Source organism: Saccopteryx leptura, chromosome 7, assembly GCF_036850995.1.
Source record: "Saccopteryx leptura isolate mSacLep1 chromosome 7, mSacLep1_pri_phased_curated, whole genome shotgun sequence".
NCBI classification, from domain to species: Eukaryota; Metazoa; Chordata; class Mammalia; order Chiroptera; family Emballonuridae; genus Saccopteryx; species Saccopteryx leptura.
In genome coordinates, this window is record NC_089509.1 from 30,942,235 (window position 1) to 30,953,724 (window position 11,490).

The window sequence follows — 11,490 nt, forward strand, 5'->3', positions numbered from 1 at the left end:
TCAGAGTTTCCTAGAATCAAAGGTTTCTAGCTCACCAGCCTTATTCTCCTCAGTTCCCCATCTCCTTCCTTATCCCAGATACAAACTCTGCACAAACTGGCATCTCACTCCGCACTCTGCCATCTTGGCTGCTTCTCCTGGCCTACTCCACGTGGCCTCTTTCTGCTCTCTGCTCTGCTCCCTCTGCTCTCTCATGCTAATCATCCCAGGAACCAAGAGCGCAAGCTTTCGCTCCATCCCCATTTTATAGTGTAGAAATCCAAACCCTTAATCCAATATACAAAATAGGGAAGTCTCTAATACAGTCACCCTCTGAGGCATGATAGGATTGTACCAACCCACATCAAAAATGGGTGGGAAAGGCTTAATCCCAAAACCAAGCCCCAGGCTACAAGGATTCTGCCTGCCTTTAGCCCACCCCAACACACATTAATATCACCTGGGCAACGGCCTCACGTGGGCACCGCCATCCTCAACAAAGTGAGTATAATACATTTTATCTGCCCAACAATAAGCCATTTCCTTTCTTTGAATCTCAATTTTTCTTCTCCAAATTGTCCCCCCAAAATATCCCCTTCATATACTTGTTGTAAGAATTAAAAATCATAAATATAGGCAGTGTGTGTAATCTGACAACGTAAGAAACTTCCAAATCTATAAGAATTTTTTATGAGTTTATTTGAGCCAAACTGTTAATAATCGCCAGTGTTGGGCAAATGAGTTTGTAAAATTTGTATATTTTAGATTGCTCACTTTTATTGTTAAAAAATGGAACTGGGCAGCCATGTGTGTGCTTGCCCTCGGAGCAGGGTAGTTAATTGCAAATTGCAGATTGCATTTCTGTTTGGGAGAGGTGTATGGCCAGTAGTCTCGACCATTGCAGCCATTCACATGCAGGTTCAGGTTCCCATTGGATTCAGGAAGATGGTAAAGAAATAGAGGAGCCAAAAATGATGGGCCACTCCTTTTTTAAATCTCACTCTGGCTGACGAGGAAACACACAGGGCTACCAAAGCCACTGACTCATTCAACATTTCCACAACCAAGAGAATCTTTTCCAGTTCCTCCTAGAATCAAAGGTCCCACCAGTCCTAGTGGAGCTCCTAAAGCCCCTCACTTCTGGTTTCCCATCTTTACACCTTCTCTCTCTCTGCACAAACTTGATTCTTCTTCAGCACTCTGCATTCTCTCTGCTCTCTCTCTGCCAACATGGCTTCTTATTCCTTCTTCTTTTCTTTTCAAAACTTTCTGGTGTGAAAACCTCTTGTCCAGCAAACATTAGCAATACAATGGCCCTTCCTAAGCACGATTGTAATTTGCAACTTCACAGACCACATATACCTGGTACTGCCCAGCACTATTTTGTAACAATAAAAGTTAGCAAACTCATTGCAGTTTTGATTTGCATTTCTCTAATAACTAACGAATGTGAGCATCTTTTCATATATCTGTTGGCCACCTCACACCTGTTAGATTAGCTATTATTAACAAGACAGGTAATAGCAAATGTTGGAGAGGCTGTGGAGAAAAAGGAACCCACATACACCGTTGGTGGGAATGTAAAGTAGTACAACCATTATGGAAGAAAGTATGGTGGTTCCTCAAAAAACTGAAAATAGAATTACCTTATGACCCAGCAATCCCTCTACTGGGTATATACTCCAAAAACTCAGAAACATTGATACGTAAAGACACATGCAGCCCCATGTTCATTGCAGCATTGTTTACAGTGGCCAGGACATGGAAACAACCAAAAAGCCCATCAATAGATGACTGGATAAAGAAGATGTGGCACATATACACTATGGAATACTACTCAGCCATAAGAAATTGTTAAACCAAATTCGGAGGGACCCGAAATATGGAAGACAGGAGCAAGGTCCATCGTTTACACATTAAAGTTTTATTGTCTAGCTTGGCCAAGCGGCGGGAACTCCGACAGAAATCTGACGGAGAGTGCGCCAGCCCTTTGTTCTACTTAGTTTTTATAGTTTTGTAAGTGGGAAGTACAGAAGCAAAAATTGCAATTAGGTGCCCCTTACCGCTATTGGTTATAGTCATATGTCCTTTAACATGATAGGACCACGTTCAATTTGCAAACCATACATCATTTTGGAGAAAACAAAATTTACAAGTCAACACAATGGTAGAAAGATATCTCTTTACATATTAAAAGGCCTTCCTATATTTTCTAGTGTTCATCCGCCATCTCTCTGTCCAGAGTCAGACGTATTAACCACATGCATTTACATAAGAGAGGTAGTTTCCGTGGGGACAAATGCCCTCAAATGGCTCATAGTTATAAGAAAAGGTTTATTTTGGCTTTTCCCTTCCTGCACCTGGCTAGCCATTCACTCCTTTCCCCACAGGTGTGGTGGAATGTCAGGGAATCTATGCTTTCCTTCCCTTATCATTTACAATACAATGGCAAGAGCCATCCTGGTTATGCTAATCACACAGTACAGAGACTATTCTCACAATTTCTCTGCACACCTTAACCCAAATTAATAAAATGTTCTCCAAGCCTCCTAAAATATTAATATTAATTCTGTAGCCTTTTGGTACTTTACAACATCTGCAGGTGAAATGGCTCAGTGGCTCCTCAAAATGATGACATCGGATCATTTACAGCAAAATGGTGGGATCTTGATAACATTATACGAAGTGAAATAAGTAAATCAGAAAAAACCAGGAACTGCATTATTCCATACGTAGGTGGGACATAAAAGTGAAACTAAGAGACATTGATAAGAGTGTGGTGGTTACGGGGGGAGGGGGGAGAGGGAGAGGGAAAGGGGGAGGGGGAGGGGCACAAAGAAAACTAGATAGAAGGTGACAGAGGATAATCTGACTTTGGGTGATGGGTATGCAACATAAGTGAACGACAAGATAACTTGGAGTTGTTATCTTTGAATATATGTATCCTGATTTATTGATGTCACCCCATTAAAAATAAAATTAGCAACTCAAAAAATACAGATTTTACAAACTCATTTGCCCAACAAGTGGTCATTGTTTTGCTAATGTTTGCTAATGGAAGGGTCTTTGTGAGCCCAGGAAGTTTCGTAGGGAGAGTAGAGAGAATGCAGAGTGCTGAAGAAGAAGCCAGTTTGGCAGAGAGAGGTGTGCAGATGGGGAACCAGAGCTGAGAGGCTTTGGGAGCTCCACTGAGACTGGTGAGGCTTCTGATTCTAGTGTTAAACCTAATCCGGAGAGACCCGAAACATTGAAGACACGAACAAGGTCCGTCTATTACACACCAAAGCTTTATTGTCTAGCTTGGCCAAGCGGCGGCAACAGAGGTCTGAGGGAGAGCGCGCTGGCCCTTTGTTCTACTTAGTTTTTATAGTTTTGTAGGTGGGAAGTACAGAAGCAAAAATTGTAATTAGGAGCCCCTTACCACTATTGGTTATAGTCATATGTTCTTTAACATGATAGGACCATGTTCAATTTGCAAGCCATACATTATTTTGGAGAAAACAAAATTTACAAGTCAACACAATGGTAGAAAGATGTCTTTTTACATATTAAAAGGCATTCCTATATTATCTAGTGTTTATCTGCTATCTCTCTGTCCAGAGTCACACGTGTTAACCACAGGCATTTACATAGGAGAGGTAGTTTCTGTGGGGACAAATGCCCACAAATGGTTCATTGCTATAAGAAAAGGTTTATTTTGGCTTTTCTCTTCCTGTACCTGGCTAGCCATTCACCCCTTTCCCCACAGGTGTGGTGGAATGTCAGGGAATCCATGTTTTCCTCCCCTTTGCATTTATAATACATTGCCAAGGGCCATCCTGGTTATGCCAATCACACAGTACAGAGACTATTTCTCAAAATTTCTCTGCACATGTTAACCCCAATTAATAAAATGTTCTTCAAGCCTCCCAAAATCTTAATATTAATTCTGTAGCTTTTAGTACTTTACAACACCTGCGGGTGAGGTGGCGCAGTGGCTCCTCACTAGGTGGAACCAGAGAAGATTCTTCTGATTGTGGAATCAGAGAATGCATCAGGGCTTTGGGAGCCCTGAATGAAAGGGAAATGTTTTCTCTGCCTGTTTACTCGTCAGCAGGTATAAAACTTTAATAAAGGAATGGCCCACCATTTTTGGCTCTACTATTTCTATACCATTTGCCCAAATTCAACAGGAACCTGCATGACCATGACGGTGGCAGCCCCTGGCCTTACAGCAAGGAAGCAAAGTCTCAGTGTATTGAGAAAAGGCCCTGGAAAACGGCAGTTTTGCCATTTATTTTATAAATTACATTCAAAGGGAAAGACTTCAAGGGGGTTACATGAACTTGACTGGTGACAGATTAGGAAGGCAGGAGAAAACAAAGTGAGAAAATCTCTGGAACTGGATAAAAGGTAAAAATGTATATACTGTACTAAAATTTTTTACATAGGCAGGAATAAGATAGTTAACAATTTCAAAGAAGTGCTTTCATGTACATCATAGACCCCAAAAGACAACAAGCAGGCTCAATTAACCTAACATTGACCTCTGTTAGAGAAAAATACCTCCCTAGAACACGACTACCTACCATGAAATGCTTTTAGTTAGAACGTTTTCATTTTAGATCGTCTGGTGCGGTTACTTTAGGTCTCGGAGCTTACTGGCCACCGTGCAGGGCTCACGTGAGCTGGCCAGGTTTAGTCTTTCTTTATTGGTTTTGGCCCACAAACACAAGAGAAATACTAAAAGAAAGCAACTTGCTTAGCCAACCCACAGATATTTGAGTACCCTACTACAATTGTTCCTTGGTATCCATGGGGACTGGTTCCAGGATCCCTCACTGTTAGCAAAACCCTCGGAAGCTCAGCTCTCTTATAAAATGGCATAAAAAAAGCATACAGTCTGCCCTCTGCATCCACATATTCCCAACCACAGTTTGAAAATACCATTTTAGATCCATGGTTGGCTAACTCCATAGATCTGAATCCATGACAACAGAGAGCTGACTGTTTATCTGAGATCAGCTTCTTTAAACCTGCAACAAAGTATTGGGGAAACAATGATGATACAGGCATCTTCTGGACCATGTCTGAAACTTTTCTGTAAACCTAAAAATATTCCAAAATTAAAAGTGTATTAAAAATAAAAAGCATGAAGTCTTCTTAGTCGTCCTTCCCGATATGGCGCAGTCAGTTAACTTCATCAAGCTGAATCTACCACAGCTGGAAATGCTCAAGAACCAGCTAGACCAGGAAATGGAGTTCTTGTCCATGTCCATTGCCCAGCTCAAGGTGGTTCAAACCAAGTACGTGGAAGCCAAGGACTGTCTGAATGTGCTGAACTGGAGCAATGAGGGGAAAGAATTACTTGTCCAACTGGTGAGTGCTATGTATGTACCTGGGAAGCTACATGATGTGGAACAAATGCTCATCAATGTCGGAACTGGCTACTATATAGAGAAGACAGCTGAAGATGCCAGGGACTTCTTCAAGAGGAAAATAGACTCCTCACCAAGCAGATGGAGAAAATCTAGCAAGTCCTGCAGAAGAAGCATGCCATGAAACAGGCTGTCATGGAGACAAAGAGCCAGAAGACTCAGCAACTCACAGCCTTGGGGGCAACTCAGGCTATCAAGGCCTGAGAACTTGTTCCAGAAATAGTGCAGAGGGTCCCAACTTTAGGGGCCTGGGACTTTGTGGTGAAGAGAAGGGTTTTGTGTTTAATGTTAATAAATGTTCCAGCTGGGCAAAAAAGAAAAAAAAAAGAATAAACAAATAAATAGCATTAATATGGTATATGCATATGTTTAATAAGCATAATATTATATTTATCTTCATAAACTTTACCAAAATAATTTTGTGCTACATATAAAACATGAAGCTGAAATTTATGTAAGACATGACCATAGGTGTTTCAAATAATGCCTCATGGCCAATAGATTTTAAGAGAAGCCCAGACAAGTTAGAAACAACTTGCTTTGGCAAGAGGGGAGGATCTCTTAAATTTACCATAGACCTATAATCTTCTTACCTGATACTTTCTGACCAGATGTGTTTTGAAACTCAGATGTTTTTCTATTTTAGAAAAGAATTACAAGACATTCTACCAGAGATCTGGGGCAGAACCTTCTAATTGACCATATTAGTGTTTCTGCAGTGAAATTATACATATCAGGTAACTGAGTTAAAGAACAGAAACACCTCACATTAGGTCAGGTCTAGTTTTTGCCACCCTATAGCATTTATTTCAGTTTTCAGAACCTAGGTTTCTCAGCTAACAAATATGGATATGTGTACTGAGAAAATCCCTAAGTTATCACCAATTAACATTTATTTCTTTTCTTCCCCAGTTTTCTGTATACAAGTCTTTAGCTTGGCAATGGCTTTTACTTCAGGAATGGCAAATAAATGTACTCTACTGATAATTTTTTTAATAAAAAAAGTGAAACACAAAAGCAAAATATGAACAAAGTGAAACACAAAAGAAAAAGTTGTATCACCTTTTGCCATTCTGGCAATTCTGTGTCTTTTGAGTTTGAGGGATGAATTACCCATCACCCTCCTTGCTTCTCCTTCCTAGATGTGTCACTGACTTAGTCAAACTTTTCTTGATATAATGAAGAGGAAAAACAAACAAAGAAGCCAGGCCACTATGTTTTTCAAAACTAAGACTTTCATCAGAGACCATTTTATTTTCTTAGTTATTAAAAAATCAATACTTCCTCATTCACAATTTTTTTAACTTGGTTAAAAAATAGAGAGCTACATGAATATTTCAATTTGAAATATTTAAAAATATTTTATCTTCATCATAAATAAAATTAATTTAGTAATAGCTTTATTGAAACCAGGCATTCTTTCTAAACTAAGAATTCCAGATGTTTTTAGTCGCTGCCTGTGACATTTCCACAATCAGAATAAATTACGTTTCCAGAGTAATGTAATAGATAGAAGTGCTGAATAAATCTCGTGCAGTTGAGATGACAAAATTAACATGCTGATGACATTTTAATGTTTCAATATAATCAAGGGGGCATGGATCATGCCTCCACCAGTTCTAATATAATTCTATTCTTTAATCTTTTTCTAAGACAAAATAAAATATAGATAGATTGCAGAAAGTGTATAAGCACAGTATGCTTCGGTCTTCAGGCAAGCTATTTAGGATGCATCTGAAATGCTATTTAGGCTCAGTTTTGCCAGTAGTTATTTTACCAAAGCAATTGTGTTATATATAAAAATCCTGGATTAAAGACAGATACGTTGTTTTCTTTCTGAAGATTGCTACTGATGCATCTGCTTCAACTACTATTTTATACTTAGACAAAAAGTTTGCTGATTTAAACAGGAAAATAGTATTTTTTATTGGATCCAATAAATGGCTGCTACTTACCTAGTCTCACAAAAATATATAAACAAATAAAGAGAAAAACTTCTTGGACTCAAATGAGAAAAAAAAGATAAATAGCTCATAACCATTAAAGTATGAAGAACACTTTATTATTTCTTTTTCTAACAATAAAATACAAACTGAGCCCTGGCCGGTTGGCTCAGTGGTAGAGCGTCGGCCTAGCGTGCGGAGGACCCGGGTTCGATTCCCGGCCAGGGCACATAGGAGAAGCGCCCATTTGCTTCTCCACCCCTCCGCCGCGCTTTCCTCTCTGTCTCTCTCTTCCCCTCCCGCAGCCAAGGCTCCATTGGAGCAAAGATGGCCCGGGCGCTGGGCATGGCTCTGTGGCCTCTGCCTCAGGCGCTGGAGTGGCTCTGGTCGCAATATGGCGACGCCCAGGATGGGCAGAGCGTCGCCCCCTGGGGGGCAGAGCACCGCCCCTGGTGGGCGTGCCAGGTGGATCCCCGGTCGGGCGCATGCGGGAGTCTGTCTGACTGTCTCTCCCTGTTTCCAGCTTCAGAAAAATGAAAAAAGAAAAAAAAAAAAAAAAAAAAAAAAATACAAACTGATATCTTAAAGCCATCTTTATTGCTGGAAAAAAAATAGCCTGACTATGCACATAGGGTGAAGATCTGTATTGAATGTTGACCAAGTTTTGGACTCCTTGTTCAGTGACACTGGAAAGGAGAATAAAGGACAAGGAGATGAAATGGAAGTAACCTTGTCCTCACTTATATGGAAAGGGTACTGCTGACAGGCTAATTGGAAATGATAAACAGTGATGACCTTGCCAGGAGTCAGGTATAGATAAAAGTAGATGTCATGAGTTGTTTCTAGAGCACGCAAGGTGTTCACCATAGAACAATGGCAGGATAGATATTTATGGTTCAACAGTAATTTTAAATCTTGTATTTGATTATAAACCTCTTTTATTCAATAAAAATCTCATTCAGAGAGATGTAATATATTAAACTGATAAGAGAAGGACCCCCTGAGTGAAGCAGGGGCCTCATGGTCGGCCCTGATGTGGCTTCCTCGAGGACAATATCAAGTTTGCTGCTGAGGATTTACCAAAACATGGAACAGAAAAAATATTTTTTCAAGATCTTTTTCTAATATATTTTTCTAGTTTGGTCACTGCCAACAAATTGGTCTTTCTAAAATACACACAATCTTATAATACTTCCCACGTTTCCAACCTGGGTGGACCCCACTCCCAGAGGACAACGGGCAAGGCCACTCTTGCCAGACCTCTGCCTCCCTCTTCACTTTCTATATGTTCTCTGTGACAGAGTGGATGATTTCAGCTGCAACTAAAAGAGACTTAATTTGGACTGACTTCAATAATTATTCAATAATTAATTATTCCTATCCCTGAGTAAGGCAACTCTAAGCAGAACAAGTAGAATGGCTTGAGAATGTCATCAAAGTACTTAATTCTTTCATCTCTCTGGTCCCCTGTCTGATGGCTATTTTTCTAGTGATCTTAACATGGCTGACAAAAACAACTAGGACTTCTCTTTTTTTACTTCTGCCAAGAGGGAGAGAGAAAGAAGAAGAAGAAGAGCAGGAAAAGGTGTGAGAGGAGTGGGAGTGAGGAGGGAGGCCGGCGGGAAGATAAGAGAGGAGATGAGAAAAGAGGAGAGGAGAAGAGAGGGAGAAAGCTAATCTCATTTTGGGAAATAAATCTTACCAGTCTCATTTGCTCAATCTTGAAACAATTAATATTTGGCAAAAGAAGACCAATAATCAATTGGCTGAAGAAGCAGAAAGGGATATTCTTTGAGAGTATCCATTATTCTATCCCAAATAAAGTCTTTCCCACAATTCCACATCTGTAATCTAATAGAATAATCCACATTCAACTGCCAAAATAAGTATTCAGAGAGGTTGAGAACAACTTCAGTAGTAGCTCTGGAAGCAAAGACTGGATTAATATGGCTATTTTGTTTCGGTCTCAGACAGGAAGCTTTAGAAGAGGATATCAAGCAGCAATCAAGAGAATGTTTCAATGACACACCCAAGTAATTCAAATATGCAATTGTGTTCATTTCTCTCTCTCTCTCTCTCATTAGATACCTTGAAAGACAGATTGGCCTTACATTTTGACCATTAAGTAAAGGGCAGAGGAATATCCAGAATGTAGATTTTTTTTTACACCAAAAACACATTGCCTATTCCAGGCATCTATAAAAGCACTCCAAGCTGTCAGCTGCATTAGCAGACTGATGTCTCTAAAGACCTCCCATACGCTAAAGATCTAAGGTCTCTTGGTGGTGGTTTGGTTGAGATATGTCTCCCTTCCAATCTTGCTTATTGAATTTGAAAACCTCCATAGCTTTTTCTGTCATGGAAGTTGTACAGAGAATTGCTATAGGAATGAGTTAATAGGAAAGATTAATAAAAGGTTTAATATAAAGTTAAGATAAATGTAAACTAACTTTTCCAGTTCAATACATTGACAATGACTAGATATATTTTCCCTGAAAAATTTGGGGTGGAGAGGTCTTTTTATAAGATATCTGACCTTAAAGTATTTCTAACTTCAGTGTAACACTGTTGCAGTCACCTAATACTTTACTTTCTCAAAGAGAAAAGAAGTAACTCAAAGTTTTTTTACTTTGTTTACGCAATAATGGTACAACTGTTATCTTCCTTATATTAAAAAATGAATTACTAGTGTATTTCTGCTAGTGGGGTCAACTCAAGTTGAATTTGTGAAGGGATAAAATTTCTTATGGTTGCTGTCATTATTTCCAGCACCTTCAAATATAGTACCAAATTATTAAAGAGCCACATTGCAGAAAACCATATAGATCTCCGAACTTCTTCAGGTTTCCAAGTCCCATAAAATCAATTCTGTAAGTGTGCATGTTCTTTCTGATAAGTGACAACAGGTTTAGGGCTACAACTTAATTATAAATACTTCACTGGAATTTTCTAATTATTTTGATGAAAATGGAGTCGGTAGAACAAAAATACTGGAAAATTCATAGAATAAGATAGAGACCCTTAAAATAGAAGAAGCACTACAATATTAAAAATCTAAGCATTAGTGACCTCAAAATAAGTGTGTTAGCTAGGCCCTGGCCAGGTGGCTCAGTGGCTAAAACATCATCCAGGCCTACTGAGGTCATAGGTTCGACCTCCAGTCGGGGCTTGTATAAGAAGCAATCAATGAATATATAGCTAGATGAAACAACTAATAAGAACAGTGAGTTTATGCTTCTCTCTACCTCTTTCTCTTGTTTTCTCATTCTCTGTCTCTATTTCAAATCAATGGAAAAAAAGAGTATAATGTAGGCAAACTGAATTTGAGTAAGGAGAATATTTTCCCCCTCAAAATGCTTTCAAGTAAGCATCTATTTCTCTCACCTTCTTTAAAAATTCCTGAGTCAATCACAATTAGCTTCTTTAAATTTTTTTAATTTTTTAAGACTTTATTTATTGATTTTAGAGAGGAGACACACACACACACATACAGAGAGGGAGAGAGAGAGAGAGAGAGAGAAGGAAGGAGCAGGAAGCATCAAGTCCTATATGTGCCTTGACCAGTCAAGCCCAGGGTTTTGAACCGGCAACCTTAGCATTCCAGGTCGACGCTTTATCCACTGTGCCACCACAGGTCAGGCCTTCTTTAAATCTTTATAAATATGTTAATATATAGTCTTGCCAAAAATTATATGATGGTAAAGGCTTTCAAAAATACAACAAAAGTACAATCATCAAGGACGTCACCAATACAGAATGCCGTGTTAATGTGAGCGATCCAAAAATCATAAAAGATGCTCTGTTTACATAAAGAAAGCATGTTTTTCTATATGTACATACACATATACATATGGAAAGATATGGTTTCTTTTGCATTGATGTGTCACCTGGTTGATAATATTCTTACCTTATATCTTTAAAATCACAAACAAAAATTTTACAGCCATGAATTCGGCATTGCATAAGCTAACACACTTGAAGAGGCATTCTTTTCTTCATTATTTTGACCTTTTCTAGATAGAATATACTTTTGTAAAAAAGAGGAAATATACTTAAGGTTACTCATCCTGGCTCTTTATTAAAAAGCATTTGCTAAGTTGCAAAGAATTTCTTTTCAGAAACATTGCCTTTAAATATTCATATCAATGTTA

The 11,490-nt window shown here is 39.0% G+C and overlaps 1 pseudogene; it reads left to right on the forward strand.

Moving 5' to 3' along the window:
• Nucleotides 1-5,132: 5,132 nt before the first annotated feature.
• LOC136378513 (prefoldin subunit 5 pseudogene) lies at nt 5,133-5,699 on the forward strand (annotated as a pseudogene).
• The last annotated feature ends 5,791 nt before the right edge of the window (nt 5,700-11,490 follow it).